Below are 23,032 nucleotides of genomic sequence, written 5' to 3'. Positions count from 1 at the left end.
ATTAAACTCTAGAATATTGATTGCTAATATATGTAATTATATAAATATACAAAGTGTAGGTCAGTGTACGTCCACATTTGTTTAGCTGATTTTAAGGTAGAGTATAGCAGAGCCTGGATAGCTCAGTCGGTAGAGCATCAGACTTTTAATCTGAGGGTCCAGGGTTCAAGTCCCTGTTCAGGCGGTTGTTTCCTTTAAAGAAAAAGTACTCTAATTGTATGCTCTTTTTGTGGACCCCTGCATGACGAATAAGATATTCCATTACTAAAATTGCAAAAACGTCTTTCATGGAGTTGTGAAATACACATCTGTCTCACATATTATGTGCCATTTGACTAAACTTAAGTCGTACGTAGATTTACCAATGGTATCATGTAGTCTGAGACGGTGAATATCATTTCACCAATTCAATATTCAAAATATAGCCATGGTTATAGTATCAAATGAACTTTATAAAGCTGATCAACAGCTAATAGCTCATTATTTCATTTCAGAACATCTCTGCACCTCATTATAGCAGATTGGCTCTGTGGCGCAATGGATAGCGCATTGGACTTCTAGGTGAATGTAAAAAAGATATTCAAAGGTTGTGGGTTCGAATCCCACCAGAGTCAGTTTTATCCCTGTTATCCTGTTATCCCAAGTACCAATTCATTATTATATTCTCTGTATTTAGTACTAATACCGGCAACCATCTTAACCCCTTGCGTGCTGATGACAGAACGGTTCCGTCATCAGCTACGGGTGAGCTGTGCTGATGACGAAACAGTTCCGTCATGACTCCGCCCGCGCAAGGCGTAGTCAGCACAGGCGGAAAATACGCCCCGCACTCAAGGGGTTAAAAAACGTAGTGATAGTTGGGACACTTCCTAATGTTGATAATGTCATTTTGTGGGGTGCTGCCTCAGAGCCTGGATAGCTCAGTCGGTAGAGCATCAGACTTTTAATCTGAGGGCCCAGGGTTCAAGTCCCTGTTCAGGCGGCTTGGTTAAAGAAAATGTATATCAATTGCATACTCTTTTCAGGATCCAATGAATGGGAATTCCAATTACAGATGGTTCAAAAAAGTCTTGATCGAGTCCTTACATACCCATCTGTGCTCTACTTTCTTTGACAAGGGTTAAGAAGACTTACCCAAACTGTATCATGTAGTTTGACATGTTGATTATCTTTTATCCAATTCAATGTTCAAAATGTAAGCTAGTGTCGGATTAATTTGATAAAGTTGGTCAACAACTTATAGGTCATCTTTTTATTTGTGAATCTCTGATCACCTTGTTGAATCAGGTCGGATCTCTGGTGCAATGGATTGCGGCTTGGAGTCCTAGGCGAATGTAGCAAAAGCATTCAAACGCTAAGGGTTCGAACACCAACTGGGTCAATTTTATCCCTCCTCTATTTTATAACTAATTGAAACAGTAACCAGCAATCCTGCTTCTCCATCACCAGAAACATTTACCAAAATGGCAGTGAAAGAAAGTCTACTTAAACAGAGACTGTTTGCTTTGAAAATGTTGCATAGTCTATGCCCAAGAGGAAATTCCCAATGATACTGCTGAAAATGTAATTTAGGAGTTAGTAATAGTATTTAGCCCTTTATTAATTTCACTGTGTCATTTTAAACACGTGATTTCTATGTCATCCGAAAATGAGATAGTACAAATTTCCGGAGTTATAATGGATTACGTGTGCTGCTGAAATTTCAAATGCTTATAATATCAATTCAGTATTAAACTCTAGAATATTGATTGCTAATATATGTAATTATATAAATATACAAAGTGTAGGTCAGTGTACGTCCACATTTGTTTAGCTGATTTTAAGGTAGAGTATAGCAGAGCCTGGATAGCTCAGTCGGTAGAGCATCAGACTTTTAATCTGAGGGTCCAGGGTTCAAGTCCCTGTTCAGGCGGTTGTTTCCTTTAAAGAAAAAGTACTCTAATTGTATGCTCTTTTTGTGGACCCCTGCATGACGAATAAGATAGTCCATTACTAAAATTGCAAAAACGTCTTTCATGGAGTTGTGAAATACACATCTGTCTCACATATTATGTGCCATTTGACTAAACTTAAGTCGTACGTAGATTTACCAATGGTATCATGTAGTCTGAGACGGTGAATATCATTTCACCAATTCAATATTCAAAATATAGCCATGGTTATAGTATCAAATGAACTTTATAAAGCTGATCAACAGCTAATAGCTCATTATTTCATTTCAGAACATCTCTGCACCTCATTATAGCAGATTGGCTCTGTGGCGCAATGGATAGCGCATTGGACTTCTAGGTGAATGTAAAATAGATATTCAAAGGTTGTGGGTTCGAATCCCACCAGAGTCAGTTTTATCCCTGTTATCCTGTTATCCCAAGTACCAACTCATTATTATATTCTCTGTATTTAGTACTAATACCGGCAACCATCTTAACCCCTTGCGTGCTGATGACGAAACCGTTCCGTCATGACTCCGCCCGCGCAAGGCGGAGTCAGCACAGGCGGAAAATACGCCCCGCACGCAAGGGGTTAAAAAACGTAGTGATAGTTGGGACACTTCCTAATGTTGATAATGTCATTTTGTGGGGTGCTGCCTCAGAGCCTGGATAGCTCAGTCAGTAGAGCATCAGACTTTTAATCTGAGGGCCCAGGGTTCAAGTCCCTGTTCAGGCGGCTTGGTTAAAGAAAACGTATATCAATTGCATACTCTTTTCAGGATCCAATGAATGGGAATTCCAATTACAGATGGTTCAAAAAAGTCTTGATCGAGTCCTTACATACCCATCTGTGCTCTACTTTCTTTGACAAGGGTTAAGAAGACTTACCCAAACTGTATCATGTAGTTTGACATGTTGATTATCTTTTATCCAATTCAATGTTCAAAATGTAAGCTAGTGTCGGATTAATTTGATAAAGTTGGTCAACAACTTATAGGTCATCTTTTTATTTGTGAATCTCTGATCACCTTGTTGAATCAGGTCGGATCTCTGGTGCAATGGATTGCGGCTTGGAGTCCTAGGCGAATGTAGCAAAAGCATTCAAACGCTAAGGGTTCGAACACCAACTGGGTCAATTTTATCCCTCCTCTATTTTATAACTAATTGAAACAGTAACCAGCAATCCTGCTTCTCCATCACCAGAAACATTTACCAAAATGGCAGTGAAAGAAAGTCTACTTAAACAGAGACTGTTTGCTTTGAAAATGTTGCATAGTCTATGCCCAAGAGGAAATTCCCAATGATACTGCTGAAAATGTAATTTAGGAGTTAGTAATAGTATTTGGCCCTTTATTAATTTCACAGTGTCATTTTAAACACGTGATTTCTATGTCATCCGAAAATGAGATAGTACAAATTTCCGGAGTTATAATGGATTACGTGTGCTGCTGAAATTTCAAATGCTTAAAATATCAATTCATTATTAAACTCTAGAATATTGATTGCTAATATATGTAATTATATAAATATACAAAGTGTAGGTCAGTGTACGTCCACATTTGTTTAGCTGATTTTAAGGTAGAGTATAGCAGAGCCTGGATAGCTCAGTCGGTAGAGCATCAGACTTTTAATCTGAGGCTCCAGGGTTCAAGTCCCTGTTCAGGTGGTTGTTTCCTTTAAAGAAAAAGTACTCTAATTGTATGCTCTTTTTGTGGACCCCTGCATGACGAATAAGCTATTCCATTACTAAAATTGCAAAAACGTCTTTCATGGAGTTGTGAAATACACATCTGTCTCACATATTATGTGCCATTTGACTAAACTTAAGTCGTACGTAGATTTACCAATGGTATCATGTAGTCTGAGACGGTGAATATCATTTCACCAATTCAATATTCAAAATATAGCCATGGTTATAGTATCAAATGAACTTTATAAAGCTGATCAACAGCTAATAGCTCATTATTTCATTTCAGAACATCTCTGCACCTCATTATAGCAGATTGGCTCTGTGGCGCAATGGATAGCGCATTGGACTTCTAGGTGAATGTAAAAAAGATATTCAAAGGTTGTGGGTTCGAATCCCACCAGAGTCAGTTTTATCCCTGTTATCCTGTTATCCCAAGTACCAATTCATTATTATATTCTCTGTATTTAGTACTAATACCGGCAACCATCTTAACCCCTTGCGTGCTGATAACAGAACGGTTCCGTCATCAGCTACGGGTGAGCTGTGCTGATGACGAAACCGTTCCGTCATGACTCCGCCCGCGCAAGGCGTAGTCAGCACAGGCGGAAAATACGCCCCGCACTCAAGGGGTTAAAAAACGTAGTGATAGTTGGGACACTTCCTAATGTTGATAATGTCATTTTGTGGGGTGCTGCCTCAGAGCCTGGATAGCTCAGTCGGTAGAGCATCAGACTTTTAATCTGAGGGCCCAGGGTTCAAGTCCCTGTTCAGGCGGCTTGGTTAAAGAAAATGTATATCAATTGCATACTCTTTTCAGGATCCAATGAATGGGAATTCCAATTACAGATGGTTCAAAAAAGTCTTGATCGAGTCCTTACATACCCATCTGTGCTCTACTTTCTTTGACAAGGGTTAAGAAGACTTACCCAAACTGTATCATGTAGTTTGACATGTTGATTATCTTTTATCCAATTCAATGTTCAAAATGTAAGCTAGTGTCGGATTAATTTGATAAAGTTGGTCAACAACTTATAGGTCATCTTTTTATTTGTGAATCTCTGATCACCTTGTTGAATCAGGTCGGATCTCTGGTGCAATGGATTGCGGCTTGGAGTCCTAGGCGAATGTAGCAAAAGCATTCAAACGCTAAGGGTTCGAACACCAACTGGGTCAATTTTATCCCTCCTCTATTTTATAACTAATTGAAACAGTAACCAGCAATCCTGCTTCTCCATCACCAGAAACATTTACCAAAATGGCAGTGAAAGAAAGTCTACTTAAACAGAGACTGTTTGCTTTGAAAATGTTGCATAGTCTATGCCCAAGAGGAAATTCCCAATGATACTGCTGAAAATGTAATTTAGGAGTTAGTAATAGTATTTGGCCCTTTATTAATTTCACTGTGTCATTTTAAACACGTGATTTCTATGTCATCCGAAAATGAGATAGTACAAATTTCCGGAGTTATAATGGATTACGTGTGCTGCTGAAATTTCAAATGCTTATAATATCAATTCAGTATTAAACTCTAGAATATTGATTGCTAATATATGTAATTATATAAATATACAAAGTGTAGGTCAGTGTACGTCCACATTTGTTTAGCTGATTTTAAGGTAGAGTATAGCAGAGCCTGGATAGCTCAGTCGGTAGAGCATCAGACTTTTAATCTGAGGGTCCAGGGTTCAAGTCCCTGTTCAGGCGGTTGTTTCCTTTAAAGAAAAAGTACTCTAATTGTATGCTCTTTTTGTGGACCCCTGCATGACGAATAAGATATTCCATTACTAAAATTGCAAAAACGTCTTTCATGGAGTTGTGAAATACACATCTGTCTCACATATTATGTGCCATTTGACTAAACTTAAGTCGTACGTAGATTTACCAATGGTATCATGTAGTCTGAGACGGTGAATATCATTTCACCAATTCAATATTCAAAATATAGCCATGGTTATAGTATCAAATGAACTTTATAAAGCTGATCAACAGCTAATAGCTCATTATTTCATTTCAGAACATCTCTGCACCTCATTATAGCAGATTGGCTCTGTGGCGCAATGGATAGCGCATTGGACTTCTAGGTGAATGTAAAATAGATATTCAAAGGTTGTGGGTTCGAATCCCACCAGAGTCAGTTTTATCCCTGTTATCCTGTTATCCCAAGTACCAACTCATTATTATATTCTCTGTATTTAGTACTAATACCGGCAACCATCTTAACCCCTTGCGTGCTGATGACGAAACCGTTCCGACATGACTCCGCCCGCGCAAGGCGGAGTCAGCACAGGCGGAAAATACGCCCCGCACGCAAGGGGTTAAAAAACGTAGTGATAGTTGGGACACTTCCTAATGTTGATAATGTCATTTTGTGGGGTGCTGCCTCAGAGCCTGGATAGCTCAGTCGGTAGAGCATCAGACTTTTAATCTGAGGGCCCAGGGTTCAAGTCCCTGTTCAGGCGGCTTGGTTAAAGAAAATGTATATCAATTGCATACTCTTTTCAGGATCCAATGAATGGGAATTCCAATTACAGATGGTTCAAAAAAGTCTTGATCGAGTCCTTACATACCCATCTGTGCTCTACTTTCTTTGACAAGGGTTAAGAAGACTTACCCAAACTGTATCATGTAGTTTGACATGTTGATTATCTTTTATCCAATTCAATGTTCAAAATGTAAGCTAGTGTCGGATTAATTTGATAAAGTTGGTCAACAACTTATAGGTCATCTTTTTATTTGTGAATCTCTGATCACCTTGTTGAATCAGGTCGGATCTCTGGTGCAATGGATTGCGGCTTGGAGTCCTAGGCGAATGTAGCAAAAGCATTCAAACGCTAAGGGTTCGAACACCAACTGGGTCAATTTTATCCCTCCTCTATTTTATAACTAATTGAAACAGTAACCAGCAATCCTGCTTCTCCATCACCAGAAACATTTACCAAAATGGCAGTGAAAGAAAGTCTACTTAAACAGAGACTGTTTGCTTTGAAAATGTTGCATAGTCTATGCCCAAGAGGAAATTCCCAATGATACTGCTGAAAATGTAATTTAGGAGTTAGTAATAGTATTTGGCCCTTTATTAATTTCACAGTGTCATTTTAAACACGTGATTTCTATGTCATCCGAAAATGAGATAGTACAAATTTCCGGAGTTATAATGGATTACGTGTGCTGCTGAAATTTCAAATGCTTAAAATATCAATTCATTATTAAACTCTAGAATATTGATTGCTAATATATGTAATTATATAAATATACAAAGTGTAGGTCAGTGTACGTCCACATTTGTTTAGCTGATTTTAAGGTAGAGTATAGCAGAGCCTGGATAGCTCAGTCGGTAGAGCATCAGACTTTTAATCTGAGGGTCCAGGGTTCAAGTCCCTGATCAGGTGGTTGTTTCCTTTAAAGAAAAAGTACTCTAATTGTATGCTCTTTTTGTGGACCCCTGCATGACGAATAAGATATTCCATTACTAAAATTGCAAAAACGTCTTTCATGGAGTTGTGAAATACACATCTGTCTCACATATTATGTGCCATTTGACTAAGCTTAAGTCGTACGTAGATTTACCAATGGTATCATGTAGTCTGAGACGGTGAATATCATTTCACCAATTCAATATTCAAAATATAGCCATGGTTATAGTATCAAATGAACTTTATAAAGCTGATCAACAGCTAATAGCTCATTATTTCATTTCAGAACATCTCTGCACCTCATTATAGCAGATTGGCTCTGTGGCGCAATGGATAGCGCATTGGACTTCTAGGTGAATGTAAAAAAGATATTCAAAGGTTGTGGGTTCGAATCCCACCAGAGTCAGTTTTATCCCTGTTATCCTGTTATCCCAAGTACCAATTCATTATTGTATTCTCTGTATTTAGTACTAATACCGGCAACCATCTTAACCCCTTGCGTGCTGATAACAGAACGGTTCCGTCATCAGCTACGGGTGAGCTGTGCTGATGACGAAACCGTTCCGTCATGACTCCGCCCGCGCAAGGCGTAGTCAGCACAGGCGGAAAATACGCCCCGCACTCAAGGGGTTAAAAAACGTAGTGATAGTTGGGACACTTCCTAATGTTGATAATGTCATTTTGTGGGGTGCTGCCTCAGAGCCTGGATAGCTCAGTCGGTAGAGCATCAGACTTTTAATCTGAGGGCCCAGGGTTCAAGTCCCTGTTCAGGCGGCTTGGTTAAAGAAAATGTATATCAATTGCATACTCTTTTCAGGATCCAATGAATGGGAATTCCAATTACAGATGGTTCAAAAAAGTCTTGATCGAGTCCTTACATACCCATCTGTGCTCTACTTTCTTTGACAAGGGTTAAGAAGACTTACCCAAACTGTATCATGTAGTTTGACATGTTGATTATCTTTTATCCAATTCAATGTTCAAAATGTAAGCTAGTGTCGGATTAATTTGATAAAGTTGGTCAACAACTTATAGGTCATCTTTTTATTTGTGAATCTCTGATCACCTTGTTGAATCAGGTCGGATCTCTGGTGCAATGGATTGCGGCTTGGAGTCCTAGGCGAATGTAGCAAAAGCATTCAAACGCTAAGGGTTCGAACACCAACTGGGTCAATTTTATCCCTCCTCTATTTTATAACTAATTGAAACAGTAACCAGCAATCCTGCTTCTCCATCACCAGAAACATTTACCAAAATGGCAGTGAAAGAAAGTCTACTTAAACAGAGACTGTTTGCTTTGAAAATGTTGCATAGTCTATGCCCAAGAGGAAATTCCCAATGATACTGCTGAAAATGTAATTTAGGAGTTAGTAATAGTATTTGGCCCTTTATTAATTTCACTGTGTCATTTTAAACACGTGATTTCTATGTCATCCGAAAATGAGATAGTACAAATTTCCGGAGTTATAATGGATTACGTGTGCTGCTGAAATTTCAAATGCTTATAATATCAATTCAGTATTAAACTCTAGAATATTGATTGCTAATATATGTAATTATATAAATATACAAAGTGTAGGTCAGTGTACGTCCACATTTGTTTAGCTGATTTTAAGGTAGAGTATAGCAGAGCCTGGATAGCTCAGTCGGTAGAGCATCAGACTTTTAATCTGAGGGTCCAGGGTTCAAGTCCCTGTTCAGGCGGTTGTTTCCTTTAAAGAAAAAGTACTCTAATTGTATGCTCTTTTTGTGGACCCCTGCATGACGAATAAGATATTCCATTACTAAAATTGCAAAAACGTCTTTCATGGAGTTGTGAAATACACATCTGTCTCACATATTATGTGCCATTTGACTAAACTTAAGTCGTACGTAGATTTACCAATGGTATCATGTAGTCTGAGACGGTGAATATCATTTCACCAATGCAATATTCAAAATATAGCCATGGTTATAGTATCAAATGAACTTTATAAAGCTGATCAACAGCTAATAGCTCATTATTTCATTTCAGAACATCTCTGCACCTCATTATAGCAGATTGGCTCTGTGGCGCAATGGATAGCGCATTGGACTTCTAGGTGAATGTAAAATAGATATTCAAAGGTTGTGGGTTCGAATCCCACCAGAGTCAGTTTTATCCCTGTTATCCTGTTATCCCAAGTACCAACTCATTATTATATTCTCTGTATTTAGTACTAATACCGGCAACCATCTTAACCCCTTGCGTGCTGATGACGAAACCGTTCCGTCATGACTCCGCCCGCGCAAGGCGGAGTCAGCACAGGCGGAAAATACGCCCCGCACGCAAGGGGTTAAAAAACGTAGTGATAGTTGGGACACTTCCTAATGTTGATAATGTCATTTTGTGGGGTGCTGCCTCAGAGCCTGGATAGCTCAGTCGGTAGAGCATCAGACTTTTAATCTGAGGGCCCAGGGTTCAAGTCCCTGTTCAGGCGGCTTGGTTAAAGAAAATGTATATCAATTGCATACTCTTTTCAGGATCCAATGAATGGGAATTCCAATTACAGATGGTTCAAAAAAGTCTTGATCGAGTCCTTACATACCCATCTGTGCTCTACTTTCTTTGACAAGGGTTAAGAAGACTTACCCAAACTGTATTATGTAGTTTGACATGTTGATTATCTTTTATCCAATTCAATGTTCAAAATGTAAGCTAGTGTCGGATTAATTTGATAAAGTTGGTCAACAACTTATAGGTCATCTTTTTATTTGTGAATCTCTGATCACCTTGTTGAATCAGGTCGGATCTCTGGTGCAATAGATTGCGGCTTGGAGTCCTAGGCGAATGTAGCAAAAGCATTCAAACGCTAAGGGTTCGAACACCAACTGGGTCAATTTTATCCCTCCTCTATTTTATAACTAATTGAAACAGTAACCAGCAATCCTGCTTCTCCATCACCAGAAACATTTACCAAAATGGCAGTGAAAGAAAGTCTACTTAAACAGAGACTGTTTGCTTTGAAAATGTTGCATAGTCTATGCCCAAGAGGAAATTCCCAATGATACTGCTGAAAATGTAATTTAGGAGTTAGTAATAGTATTTGGCCCTTTATTAATTTCACAGTGTCATTTTAAACACGTGATTTCTATGTCATCCGAAAATGAGATAGTACAAATTTCCGGAGTTATAATGGATTACGTGTGCTGCTGAAATTTCAAATGCTTAAAATATCAATTCATTATTAAACTCTAGAATATTGATTGCTAATATATGTAATTATATAAATATACAAAGTGTAGGTCAGTGTACGTCCACATTTGTTTAGCTGATTTTAAGGTAGAGTATAGCAGAGCCTGGATAGCTCAGTCGGTAGAGCATCAGACTTTTAATCTGAGGGTCCAGGGTTCAAGTCCCTGTTCAGGTGGTTGTTTCCTTTAAAGAAAAAGTACTCTAATTGTATGCTCTTTTTGTGGACCCCTGCATGACGAATAAGATATTATATTACTAAAATTGCAAAAACGTCTTTCATGGAGTTGTGAAATACACATCTGTCTCACATATTATGTGCCATTTGACTAAACTTAAGTCGTACGTAGATTTACCAATGGTATCATGTAGTCTGAGACGGTGAATATCATTTCACCAATTCAATATTCAAAATATAGCCATGGTTATAGTATCAAATGAACTTTATAAAGCTGATCAACAGCTAATAGCTCATTATTTCATTTCAGAACATCTCTGCACCTCATTATAGCAGATTGGCTCTGTGGCGCAATGGATAGCGCATTGGACTTCTAGGTGAATGTAAAAAAGATATTCAAAGGTTGTGGGTTCGAATCCCACCAGAGTCAGATTTATCCCTGTTATCCCAAGTACCAATTCATTATTATATTCTCTGTATTTAGTACTAATACCGGCAACCATCTTAACCCCTTGCGTGCTGATAACAGAACGGTTCCGTCATCAGCTACGGGTGAGCTGTGCTGATGACGAAACCGTTCCGTCATGACTCCGCCCGCGCAAGGCGTAGTCAGCACAGGCGGAAAATACGCCCCGCACTCAAGGGGTTAAAAAACGTAGTGATAGTTGGGACACTTCCTAATGTTGATAATGTCATTTTGTGGGGTGCTGCCTCAGAGCCTGGATAGCTCAGTCGGTAGAGCATCAGACTTTTAATCTGAGGGCCCAGGGTTCAAGTCCCTGTTCAGGCGGCTTGGTTAAAGAAAATGTATATCAATTGCATACTCTTTTCAGGATCCAATGAATGGGAATTCCAATTACAGATGGTTCAAAAAAGTCTTGATCGAGTCCTTACATACCCATCTGTGCTCTACTTTCTTTGACAAGGGTTAAGAAGACTTACCCAAACTGTATCATGTAGTTTGACATGTTGATTATCTTTTATCCAATTCAATGTTCAAAATGTAAGCTAGTGTCCGATTAATTTGATAAAGTTGGTCAACAACTTATAGGTCATCTTTTTATTTGTGAATCTCTGATCACCTTGTTGAATCAGGTCGGATCTCTGGTGCAATGGATTGCGGCTTGGAGTCCTAGGCGAATGTAGCAAAAGCATTCAAACGCTAAGGGTTCGAACACCAACTGGGTCAATTTTATCCCTCCTCTATTTTATAACTAATTGAAACAGTAACCAGCAATCCTGCTTCTCCATCACCAGAAACATTTACCAAAATGGCAGTGAAAGAAAGTCTACTTAAACAGAGACTGTTTGCTTTGAAAATGTTGCATAGTCTATGCCCAAGAGGAAATTCCCAATGATACTGCTGAAAATGTAATTTAGGAGTTAGTAATAGTATTTGGCCCTTTATTAATTTCACTGTGTCATTTTAAACACGTGATTTCTATGTCATCCGAAAATGAGATAGTACAAATTTCCGGAGTTATAATGGATTACGTGTGCTGCTGAAATTTCAAATGCTTATAATATCAATTCAGTATTAAACTCTAGAATATTGATTGCTAATATATGTAATTATATAAATATACAAAGTGTAGGTCAGTGTACGTCCACATTTGTTTAGCTGATTTTAAGGTAGAGTATAGCAGAGCCTGGATAGCTCAGTCGGTAGAGCATCAGACTTTTAATCTGAGGGTCCAGGGTTCAAGTCCCTGTTCAGGCGGTTGTTTCCTTTAAAGAAAAAGTACTCTAATTGTATGCTCTTTTTGTGGACCCCTGCATGACGAATAAGATATTCCATTACTAAAATTGCAAAAACGTCTTTCATGGAGTTGTGAAATACACATCTGTCTCACATATTATGTGCCATTTGACTAAACTTAAGTCGTACGTAGATTTACCAATGGTATCATGTAGTCTGAGACGGTGAATATCATTTCACCAATTCAATATTCAAAATATAGCCATGGTTATAGTATCAAATGAACTTTATAAAGCTGATCAACAGCTAATAGCTCATTATTTCATTTCAGAACATCTCTGCACCTCATTATAGCAGATTGGCTCTGTGGCGCAATGGATAGCGCATTGGACTTCTAGGTGAATGTAAAATAGATATTCAAAGGTTGTGGGTTCGAATCCCACCAGAGTCAGTTTTATCCCTGTTATCCTGTTATCCCAAGTACCAACTCATTATTATATTCTCTGTATTTAGTACTAATACCGGCAACCATCTTAACCCCTTGCGTGCTGATGACGAAACCGTTCCGTCATGACTCCGCCCGCGCAAGGCGGAGTCAGCACAGGCGGAAAATACGCCCCGCACGCAAGGGGTTAAAAAACGTAGTGATAGTTGGGACACTTCCTAATGTTGATAATGTCATTTTGTGGGGTGCTGCCTCAGAGCCTGGATAGCTCAGTCGGTAGAGCATCAGACTTTTAATCTGAGGGCCCAGGGTTCAAGTCCCTGTTCAGGCGGCTTGGTTAAAGAAAATGTATATCAATTGCATACTCTTTTCAGGATCCAATGAATGGGAATTCCAATTACAGATGGTTCAAAAAAGTCTTGATCGAGTCCTTACATACCCATCTGTGCTCTACTTTCTTTGACAAGGGTTAAGAAGACTTACCCAAACTGTATCATGTAGTTTGACATGTTGATTATCTTTTATCCAATTCAATGTTCAAAATGTAAGCTAGTGTCGGATTAATTTGATAAAGTTGGTCAACAACTTATAGGTCATCTTTTTATTTGTGAATCTCTGATCACCTTGTTGAATCAGGTCGGATCTCTGGTGCAATGGATTGCGGCTTGGAGTCCTAGGCGAATGTAGCAAAAGCATTCAAACGCTAAGGGTTCGAACACCAACTGGGTCAATTTTATCCCTCCTCTATTTTATAACTAATTGAAACAGTAACCAGCAATCCTGCTTCTCCATCACCAGAAACATTTACCAAAATGGCAGTGAAAGAAAGTCTACTTAAACAGAGACTGTTTGCTTTGAAAATGTTGCATAGTCTATGCCCAAGAGGAAATTCCCAATGATACTGCTGAAAATGTAATTTAGGAGTTAGTAATAGTATTTGGCCCTTTATTAATTTCACAGTGTCATTTTAAACACGTGATTTCTATGTCATCCGAAAATGAGATAGTACAAATTTCCGGAGTTATAATGGATTACGTGTGCTGCTGAAATTTCAAATGCTTAAAATATCAATTCATTATTAAACTCTAGAATATTGATTGCTAATATATGTAATTATATAAATATACAAAGTGTAGGTCAGTGTACGTCCACATTTGTTTAGCTGATTTTAAGGTAGAGTATAGCAGAGCCTGGATAGCTCAGTCGGTAGAGCATCAGACTTTTAATCTGAGGGTCCAGGGTTCAAGTCCCTGTTCAGGCGGTTGTTTCCTTTAAAGAAAAAGTACTCTAATTGTATGCTCTTTTTGTGGACCCCTGCATGACGAATAAGATATTCCATTACTAAAATTGCAAAAACGTCTTTCATGGAGTTGTGAAATACACATCTGTCTCACATATTATGTGCCATTTGACTAAACTTAAGTCGTACGTAGATTTACCAATGGTATCATGTAGTCTGAGACGGTGAATATCATTTCACCAATTCAATATTCAAAATATAGCCATGGTTATAGTATCAAATGAACTTTATAAAGCTGATCAACAGCTAATAGCTCATTATTTCATTTCAGAACATCTCTGCACCTCATTATAGCAGATTGGCTCTGTGGCGCAATGGATAGCGCATTGGACTTCTAGGTGAATGTAAAATAGATATTCAAAGGTTGTGGGTTCGAATCCCACCAGAGTCAGTTTTATCCCTGTTATCCTGTTATCCCAAGTACCAACTCATTATTATATTCTCTGTATTTAGTACTAATACCGGCAACCATCTTAACCCCTTGCGTGCTGATGACGAAACCGTTCCGTCATGACTCCGCCCGCGCAAGGCGGAGTCAGCACAGGCGGAAAATACGCCCCGCACGCAAGGGGTTAAAAAACGTAGTGATAGTTGGGACACTTCCTAATGTTGATAATGTCATTTTGTGGGGTGCTGCCTCAGAGCCTGGATAGCTCAGTCGGTAGAGCATCAGACTTTTAATCTGAGGGCCCAGGGTTCAAGTCCCTGTTCAGGCGGCTTGGTTAAAGAAAATGTATATCAATTGCATACTCTTTTCAGGATCCAATGAATGGGAATTCCAATTACAGATGGTTCAAAAAAGTCTTGATCGAGTCCTTACATACCCATCTGTGCTCTACTTTCTTTGACAAGGGTTAAGAAGACTTACCCAAACTGTATCATGTAGTTTGACATGTTGATTATCTTTTATCCAATTCAATGTTCAAAATGTAAGCTAGTGTCGGATTAATTTGATAAAGTTGGTCAACAACTTATAGGTCATCTTTTTATTTGTGAATCTCTGATCACCTTGTTGAATCAGGTCGGATCTCTGGTGCAATGGATTGCGGCTTGGAGTCCTAGGCGAATGTAGCAAAAGCATTCAAACGCTAAGGGTTCGAACACCAACTGGGTCAATTTTATCCCTCCTCTATTTTATAACTAATTGAAACAGTAACCAGCAATCCTGCTTCTCCATCACCAGAAACATTTACCAAAATGGCAGTGAAAGAAAGTCTACTTAAACAGAGACTGTTTGCTTTGAAAATGTTGCATAGTCTATGCCCAAGAGGAAATTCCCAATGATACTGCTGAAAATGTAATTTAGGAGTTAGTAATAGTATTTGGCCCTTTATTAATTTCACTGTGTCATTTTAAACACGTGATTTCTATGTCATCCGAAAATGAGATAGTACAAATTTCCGGAGTTATAATGGATTACGTGTGCTGCTGAAATTTCAAATGCTTATAATATCAATTCAGTATTAAACTCTAGAATATTGATTGCTAATATATGTAATTATATAAATATACAAAGTGTAGGTCAGTGTACGTCCACATTTGTTTAGCTGATTTTAAGGTATAGTATAGCAGAGCCTGGATAGCTCAGTCGGTAGAGCATCAGACTTTTAATCTGAGGGTCCAGGGTTCAAGTCCCTGTTCAGGCGGTTGTTTCCTTTAAAGAAAAAGTACTCTAATTGTATGCTCTTTTTGTGGACCCCTGCATGATGAATAAGATATTCCATTACTAAAATTGCAAAAACGTCTTTCATGGAGTTGTGAAATACACATCTGTCTCACATATTATGTGCCATTTGACTAAACTTAAGTCGTACGTAGATTTACCAATGGTATCATGTAGTCTGAGACGGTGAATATCATTTCACCAATGCAATATTCAAAATATAGCCATGGTTATAGTATCAAATGAACTTTATAAAGCTGATCAACAGCTAATAGCTCATTATTTCATTTCAGAACATCTCTGCACCTCATTATAGCAGATTGGCTCTGTGGCGCAATGGATAGCGCATTGGACTTCTAGGTGAATGTAAAATAGATATTCAAAGGTTGTGGGTTCGAATCCCACCAGAGTCAGTTTTATCCCTGTTATCCTGTTATCCCAAGTACCAACTCATTATTATATTCTCTGTATTTAGTACTAATACCGGCAACCATCTTAACCCCTTGCGTGCTGATGACGAAACCGTTCCGTCATGACTCCGCCCGCGGAAGGCGGAGTCAGCACAGGCGGAAAATACGCCCCGCACGCAAGGGGTTAAAAAACGTAGTGATAGTTGGGACACTTCCTAATGTTGATAATGTCATTTTGTGGGGTGCTGCCTCAGAGCCTGGATAGCTCAGTCGGTAGAGCATCAGACTTTTAATCTGAGGGCCCAGGGTTCAAGTCCCTGTTCAGGCGGCTTGGTTAAAGAAAATGTATATCAATTGCATACTCTTTTCAGGATCCAATGAATGGGAATTCCAATTACAGATGGTTCAAAAAAGTCTTGATCGAGTCCTTACATACCCATCTGTGCTCTACTTTCTTTGACAAGGGTTAAGAAGACTTACCCAAACTGTATTATGTAGTTTGACATGTTGATTATCTTTTATCCAATTCAATGTTCAAAATGTAAGCTAGTGTCGGATTAATTTGATAAAGTTGGTCAACAACTTATAGGTCATCTTTTTATTTGTGAATCTCTGATCACCTTGTTGAATCAGGTCGGATCTCTGGTGCAATAGATTGCGGCTTGGAGTCCTAGGCGAATGTAGCAAAAGCATTCAAACGCTAAGGGTTCGAACACCAACTGGGTCAATTTTATCCCTCCTCTATTTTATAACTAATTGAAACAGTAACCAGCAATCCTGCTTCTCCATCACCAGAAACATTTACCAAAATGGCAGTGAAAGAAAGTCTACTTAAACAGAGACTGTTTGCTTTGAAAATGTTGCATAGTCTATGCCCAAGAGGAAATTCCCAATGATACTGCTGAAAATGTAATTTAGGAGTTAGTAATAGTATTTGGCCCTTTATTAATTTCACAGTGTCATTTTAAACACGTGATTTCTATGTCATCCGAAAATGAGATAGTACAAATTTCCGGAGTTATAATGGATTACGTGTGCTGCTGAAATTTCAAATGCTTAAAATATCAATTCATTATTAAACTCTAGAATATTGATTGCTAATATATGTAATTATATAAATATACAAAGTGTAGGTCAGTGTACGTCCACATTTGTTTAGCTGATTTTAAGGTAGAGTATAGCAGAGCCTGGATAGCTCAGTCGGTAGAGCATCAGACTTTTAATCTGAGGGTCCAGAGTTCAAGTCCCTGTTCAGGTGGTTGTTTCCTTTAAAGAAAAAGTACTCTAATTGTATGCTCTTTTTGTGGACCCCTGCATGACGAATAAGATATTATATTACTAAAATTGCAAAAACGTCTTTCATGGAGTTGTGAAATACACATCTGTCTCACATATTATGTGCCATTTGACTAAACTTAAGTCGTACGTAGATTTACCAATGGTATCATGTAGTCTGAGACGGTGAATATCATTTCACCAATTCAATATTCAAAATATAGCCATGGTTATAGTATCAAATGAACTTTATAAAGCTGATCAACAGCTAATAGCTCATTATTTCATTTCAGAACATCTCTGCACCTCATTATAGCAGATTGGCTCTGTGGCGCAATGGATAGCGCATTGGACTTCTAGGTGAATGTAAAAAAGATATTCAAAGGTTGTGGGTTCGAATCCCACCAGAGTCAGATTTATCCCTGTTATCCCAAGTACCAATTCATTATTATATTCTCTGTATTTAGTACTAATACCGGCAACCATCTTAACCCCTTGCGTGCTGATAACAGAACGGTTCCGTCATCAGCTACGGGTGAGCTGTGCTGATGACGAAACCGTTCCGTCATGACTCCGCCCGCGCAAGGCGTAGTCAGCACAGGCGGAAAATACGCCCCGCACTCAAGGGGTTAAAAAACGTAGTGATAGTTGGGACACTTCCTAATGTTGATAATGTCATTTTGTGGGGTGCTGCCTCAGAGCCTGGATAGCTCAGTCGGTAGAGCATCAGACTTTTAATCTGAGGGCCCAGGGTTCAAGTCCCTGTTCAGGCGGCTTGGTTAAATAAAATGTATATCAATTGCATACTCTTTTCAGGATCCAATGAATGGGAATTCCAATTACAGATGGTTCAAAAAAGTCTTGATCGAGTCCTTACATACCCATCTGTGCTCTACTTTCTTTGACAAGGGTTAAGAAGACTTACCCAAACTGTATCATGTAGTTTGACATGTTGATTATCTTTTATCCAATTCAATGTTCAAAATGTAAGCTAGTGTCCGATTAATTTGATAAAGTTGGTCAACAACTTATAGGTCATCTTTTTATTTGTGAATCTCTGATCACCTTGTTGAATCAGGTCGGATCTCTGGTGCAATGGATTGCGGCTTGGAGTCCTAGGCGAATGTAGCAAAAGCATTCAAACGCTAAGGGTTCGAACACCAACTGGGTCAATTTTATCCCTCCTCTATTTTATAACTAATTGAAACAGTAACCAGCAATCCTGCTTCTCCATCACCAGAAACATTTACCAAAATGGCAGTGAAAGAAAGTCTACTTAAACAGAGACTGTTTGCTTTGAAAATGTTGCATAGTCTATGCCCAAGAGGAAATTCCCAATGATACTGCTGAAAATGTAATTTAGGAGTTAGTAATAGTATTTGGCCCTTTATTAATTTCACTGTGTCATTTTAAACACGTGATTTCTATGTCATCCGAAAATGAGATAGTACAAATTTCCGGAGTTATAATGGATTACGTGTGCTGCTGAAATTTCAAATGCTTATAATATCAATTCAGTATTAAACTCTAGAATATTGATTGCTAATATATGTAATTATATAAATATACAAAGTGTAGGTCAGTGTACGTCCACATTTGTTTAGCTGATTTTAAGGTAGAGTATAGCAGAGCCTGGATAGCTCAGTCGGTAGAGCATCAGACTTTTAATCTGAGGGTCCAGGGTTCAAGTCCCTGTTCAGGCGGTTGTTTCCTTTAAAGAAAAAGTACTCTAATTGTATGCTCTTTTTGTGGACCCCTGCATGACGAATAAGATATTCCATTACTAAAATTGCAAAAACGTCTTTCATGGAGTTGTGAAATACACATCTGTCTCACATATTATGTGCCATTTGACTAAACTTAAGTCGTACGTAGATTTACCAATGGTATCATGTAGTCTGAGACGGTGAATATCATTTCACCAATTCAATATTCAAAATATAGCCATGGTTATAGTATCAAATGAACTTTATAAAGCTGATCAACAGCTAATAGCTCATTATTTCATTTCAGAACATCTCTGCACCTCATTATAGCAGATTGGCTCTGTGGCGCAATGGATAGCGCATTGGACTTCTAGGTGAATGTAAAATAGATATTCAAAGGTTGTGGGTTCGAATCCCACCAGAGTCAGTTTTATCCCTGTTATCCTGTTATCCCAAGTACCAACTCATTATTATATTCTCTGTATTTAGTACTAATACCGGCAACCATCTTAACCCCTTGCGTGCTGATGACGAAACCGTTCCGTCATGACTCCGCCCGCGCAAGGCGGAGTCAGCACAGGCGGAAAATACGCCCCGCACGCAAGGGGTTAAAAAACGTAGTGATAGTTGGGACACTTCCTAATGTTGATAATGTCATTTTGTGGGGTGCTGCCTCAGAGCCTGGATAGCTCAGTCGGTAGAGCATCAGACTTTTAATCTGAGGGCCCAGGGTTCAAGTCCCTGTTCAGGCGGCTTGGTTAAAGAAAATGTATATCAATTGCATACTCTTTTCAGGATCCAATGAATGGGAATTCCAATTACAGATGGTTCAAAAAAGTCTTGATCGAGTCCTTACATACCCATCTGTGCTCTACTTTCTTTGACAAGGGTTAAGAAGACTTACCCAAACTGTATCATGTAGTTTGACATGTTGATTATCTTTTATCCAATTCAATGTTCAAAATGTAAGCTAGTGTCGGATTAATTTGATAAAGTTGGTCAACAACTTATAGGTCATCTTTTTATTTGTGAATCTCTGATCACCTTGTTGAATCAGGTCGGATCTCTGGTGCAATGGATTGCGGCTTGGAGTCCTAGGCGAATGTAGCAAAAGCATTCAAACGCTAAGGGTTCGAACACCAACTGGGTCAATTTTATCCCTCCTCTATTTTATAACTAATTGAAACAGTAACCAGCAATCCTGCTTCTCCATCACCAGAAACATTTACCAAAATGGCAGTGAAAGAAAGTCTACTTAAACAGAGACTGTTTGCTTTGAAAATGTTGCATAGTCTATGCCCAAGAGGAAATTCCCAATGATACTGCTGAAAATGTAATTTAGGAGTTAGTAATAGTATTTGGCCCTTTATTAATTTCACAGTGTCATTTTAAACACGTGATTTCTATGTCATCCGAAAATGAGATAGTACAAATTTCCGGAGTTATAATGGATTACGTGTGCTGCTGAAATTTCAAATGCTTAAAATATCAATTCATTATTAAACTCTAGAATATTGATTGCTAATATATGTAATTATATAAATATACAAAGTGTAGGTCAGTGTACGTCCACATTTGTTTAGCTGATTTTAAGGTAGAGTATAGCAGAGCCTGGATAGCTCAGTCGGTAGAGCATCAGACTTTTAATCTGAGGGTCCAGGGTTCAAGTCCCTGTTCAGGCGGTTGTTTCCTTTAAAGAAAAAGTACTCTAATTGTATGCTCTTTTTGTGGACCCCTGCATGACGAATAAGATATTCCATTACTAAAATTGCAAAAACGTCTTTCATGGAGTTGTGAAATACACATCTGTCTCACATATTATGTGCCATTTGACTAAACTTAAGTCGTACGTAGATTTACCAATGGTATCATGTAGTCTGAGACGGTGAATATCATTTCACCAATTCAATATTCAAAATATAGCCATGGTTATAGTATCAAATGAACTTTATAAAGCTGATCAACAGCTAATAGCTCATTATTTCATTTCAGAACATCTCTGCACCTCATTATAGCAGATTGGCTCTGTGGCGCAATGGATAGCGCATTGGACTTCTAGGTGAATGTAAAATAGATATTCAAAGGTTGTGGGTTCGAATCCCACCAGAGTCAGTTTTATCCCTGTTATCCTGTTATCCCAAGTACCAACTCATTATTATATTCTCTGTATTTAGTACTAATACCGGCAACCATCTTAACCCCTTGCGTGCTGATGACGAAACCGTTCCGTCATGACTCCGCCCGCGCAAGGCGGAGTCAGCACAGGCGGAAAATACGCCCCGCACGCAAGGGGTTAAAAAACGTAGTGATAGTTGGGACACTTCCTAATGTTGATAATGTCATTTTGTGGGGTGCTGCCTCAGAGCCTGGATAGCTCAGTCGGTAGAGCATCAGACTTTTAATCTGAGGGCCCAGGGTTCAAGTCCCTGTTCAGGCGGCTTGGTTAAAGAAAATGTATATCAATTGCATACTCTTTTCAGGATCCAATGAATGGGAATTCCAATTACAGATGGTTCAAAAAAGTCTTGATCGAGTCCTTACATACCCATCTGTGCTCTACTTTCTTTGACAAGGGTTAAGAAGACTTACCCAAACTGTATCATGTAGTTTGACATGTTGATTATCTTTTATCCAATTCAATGTTCAAAATGTAAGCTAGTGTCGGATTAATTTGATAAAGTTGGTCAACAACTTATAGGTCATCTTTTTATTTGTGAATCTCTGATCACCTTGTTGAATCAGGTCGGATCTCTGGTGCAATGGATTGCGGCTTGGAGTCCTAGGCGAATGTAGCAAAAGCATTCAAACGCTAAGGGTTCGAACACCAACTGGGTCAATTTTATCCCTCCTCTATTTTATAACTAATTGAAACAGTAACCAGCAATCCTGCTTCTCCATCACCAGAAACATTTACCAAAATGGCAGTGAAAGAAAGTCTACTTAAACAGAGACTGTTTGCTTTGAAAATGTTGCATAGTCTATGCCCAAGAGGAAATTCCCAATGATACTGCTGAAAATGTAATTTAGGAGTTAGTAATAGTATTTGGCCCTTTATTAATTTCACAGTGTCATTTTAAACACGTGATTTCTATGTCATCCGAAAATGAGATAGTACAAATTTCCGGAGTTATAATGGATTACGTGTGCTGCTGAAATTTCAAATGCTTAAAATATCAATTCATTATTAAACTCTAGAATATTGATTGCTAATATATGTAATTATATAAATATACAAAGTGTAGGTCAGTGTACGTCCACATTTGTTTAGCTGATTTTAAGGTAGAGTATAGCAGAGCCTGGATAGCTCAGTCGGTAGAGCATCAGACTTTTAATCTGAGGGTCCAGGGTTCAAGTCCCTGTTCAGGTGGTTGTTTCCTTTAAAGAAAAAGTACTCTAATTGTATGCTCTTTTTGTGGACCCCTGCATGACGAATAAGATATTCCATTACTAAAATTGCAAAAACGTCTTTCATGGAGTTGTGAAATACACATCTGTCTCACATATTATGTGCCATTTGACTAAACTTAAGTCGTACGTAGATTTACCAATGGTATCATGTAGTCTGAGACGGTGAATATCATTTCACCAATTCAATATTCAAAATATAGCCTTGGTTATAGTATCAAATGAACTTTATAAAGCTGATCAACAGCTAATAGCTCATTATTTCATTTCAGAACATCTCTGCACCTCATTATAGCAGATTGGCTCTGTGGCGCAATGGATAACGCATTGGACTTCTAGGTGAATGTAAAAAAGATATTCAAAGGTTGTGGGTTCGAATCCCACCAGAGTCAGTTTTATCCCTGTTATCCTGTTATCCCAAGTACCAATTCATTATTGTATTCTCTGTATTTAGTACTAATACCGGCAACCATCTTAACCCCTTGCGTGCTGATAACAGAACGGTTCCGTCATCAGCTACGGGTGAGCTGTGCTGATGACGAAACCGTTCCGTCATGACTCCGCCCGCGCAAGGCGTAGTCAGCACAGGCGGAAAATACGCCCCGCACTCAAGGGGTTAAAAAACGTAGTGATAGTTGGGACACTTCCTAATGTTGATAATGTCATTTTGTGGGGTGCTGCCTCAGAGCCTGGATAGCTCAGTCGG

The 23,032-nt window shown here is 38.6% G+C and overlaps 14 non-coding genes across 14 annotated transcripts; all 14 read left to right on the top strand.

Moving 5' to 3' along the window:
• The first annotated feature begins 523 nt into the window (after positions 1-523).
• Positions 524-614, top strand: TRNAR-UCU (transfer RNA arginine (anticodon UCU)). The gene is given in 2 exon segments: positions 524-560; positions 579-614. It is a non-coding gene; the product is annotated as a tRNA-Arg (tRNA).
• A 1,637-nt stretch (positions 615-2,251) lies between these two features.
• TRNAR-UCU (transfer RNA arginine (anticodon UCU)) lies at positions 2,252-2,342 on the top strand. Its single transcript is given in 2 exon segments — positions 2,252-2,288; positions 2,307-2,342. It is a non-coding gene; the product is annotated as a tRNA-Arg (tRNA).
• Positions 2,343-3,936: 1,594 nt separating this feature from the next.
• Positions 3,937-4,027, top strand: TRNAR-UCU (transfer RNA arginine (anticodon UCU)). Its single transcript is given in 2 exon segments — positions 3,937-3,973; positions 3,992-4,027. It is a non-coding gene; the product is annotated as a tRNA-Arg (tRNA).
• Positions 4,028-5,664: 1,637 nt separating this feature from the next.
• On the top strand, positions 5,665-5,755 carry TRNAR-UCU (transfer RNA arginine (anticodon UCU)). The gene is given in 2 exon segments: positions 5,665-5,701; positions 5,720-5,755. It is a non-coding gene; the product is annotated as a tRNA-Arg (tRNA).
• Positions 5,756-7,349: 1,594 nt separating this feature from the next.
• On the top strand, positions 7,350-7,440 carry TRNAR-UCU (transfer RNA arginine (anticodon UCU)). The gene is given in 2 exon segments: positions 7,350-7,386; positions 7,405-7,440. It is a non-coding gene; the product is annotated as a tRNA-Arg (tRNA).
• Positions 7,441-9,077: 1,637 nt separating this feature from the next.
• On the top strand, positions 9,078-9,168 carry TRNAR-UCU (transfer RNA arginine (anticodon UCU)). The gene is given in 2 exon segments: positions 9,078-9,114; positions 9,133-9,168. It is a non-coding gene; the product is annotated as a tRNA-Arg (tRNA).
• Positions 9,169-10,762: 1,594 nt separating this feature from the next.
• TRNAR-UCU (transfer RNA arginine (anticodon UCU)) lies at positions 10,763-10,853 on the top strand. The gene is given in 2 exon segments: positions 10,763-10,799; positions 10,818-10,853. It is a non-coding gene; the product is annotated as a tRNA-Arg (tRNA).
• Positions 10,854-12,482: 1,629 nt separating this feature from the next.
• TRNAR-UCU (transfer RNA arginine (anticodon UCU)) lies at positions 12,483-12,573 on the top strand. Its single transcript is given in 2 exon segments — positions 12,483-12,519; positions 12,538-12,573. It is a non-coding gene; the product is annotated as a tRNA-Arg (tRNA).
• Positions 12,574-14,167: 1,594 nt separating this feature from the next.
• Positions 14,168-14,258, top strand: TRNAR-UCU (transfer RNA arginine (anticodon UCU)). The gene is given in 2 exon segments: positions 14,168-14,204; positions 14,223-14,258. It is a non-coding gene; the product is annotated as a tRNA-Arg (tRNA).
• A 1,594-nt stretch (positions 14,259-15,852) lies between these two features.
• Positions 15,853-15,943, top strand: TRNAR-UCU (transfer RNA arginine (anticodon UCU)). The gene is given in 2 exon segments: positions 15,853-15,889; positions 15,908-15,943. It is a non-coding gene; the product is annotated as a tRNA-Arg (tRNA).
• Positions 15,944-17,537: 1,594 nt separating this feature from the next.
• TRNAR-UCU (transfer RNA arginine (anticodon UCU)) lies at positions 17,538-17,628 on the top strand. Its single transcript is given in 2 exon segments — positions 17,538-17,574; positions 17,593-17,628. It is a non-coding gene; the product is annotated as a tRNA-Arg (tRNA).
• Positions 17,629-19,257: 1,629 nt separating this feature from the next.
• On the top strand, positions 19,258-19,348 carry TRNAR-UCU (transfer RNA arginine (anticodon UCU)). The gene is given in 2 exon segments: positions 19,258-19,294; positions 19,313-19,348. It is a non-coding gene; the product is annotated as a tRNA-Arg (tRNA).
• A 1,594-nt stretch (positions 19,349-20,942) lies between these two features.
• Positions 20,943-21,033, top strand: TRNAR-UCU (transfer RNA arginine (anticodon UCU)). The gene is given in 2 exon segments: positions 20,943-20,979; positions 20,998-21,033. It is a non-coding gene; the product is annotated as a tRNA-Arg (tRNA).
• A 1,594-nt stretch (positions 21,034-22,627) lies between these two features.
• On the top strand, positions 22,628-22,718 carry TRNAR-UCU (transfer RNA arginine (anticodon UCU)). Its single transcript is given in 2 exon segments — positions 22,628-22,664; positions 22,683-22,718. It is a non-coding gene; the product is annotated as a tRNA-Arg (tRNA).
• The last annotated feature ends 314 nt before the right edge of the window (positions 22,719-23,032 follow it).

This window comes from Lissotriton vulgaris, chromosome 1_2 (genome assembly GCF_964263255.1).
Source record: "Lissotriton vulgaris chromosome 1_2, aLisVul1.2, whole genome shotgun sequence".
Lineage (NCBI taxonomy): Eukaryota > Metazoa > Chordata > Amphibia > Caudata > Salamandridae > Lissotriton > Lissotriton vulgaris.
This window is presented reverse-complemented; position numbering and strand designations above follow the sequence as displayed.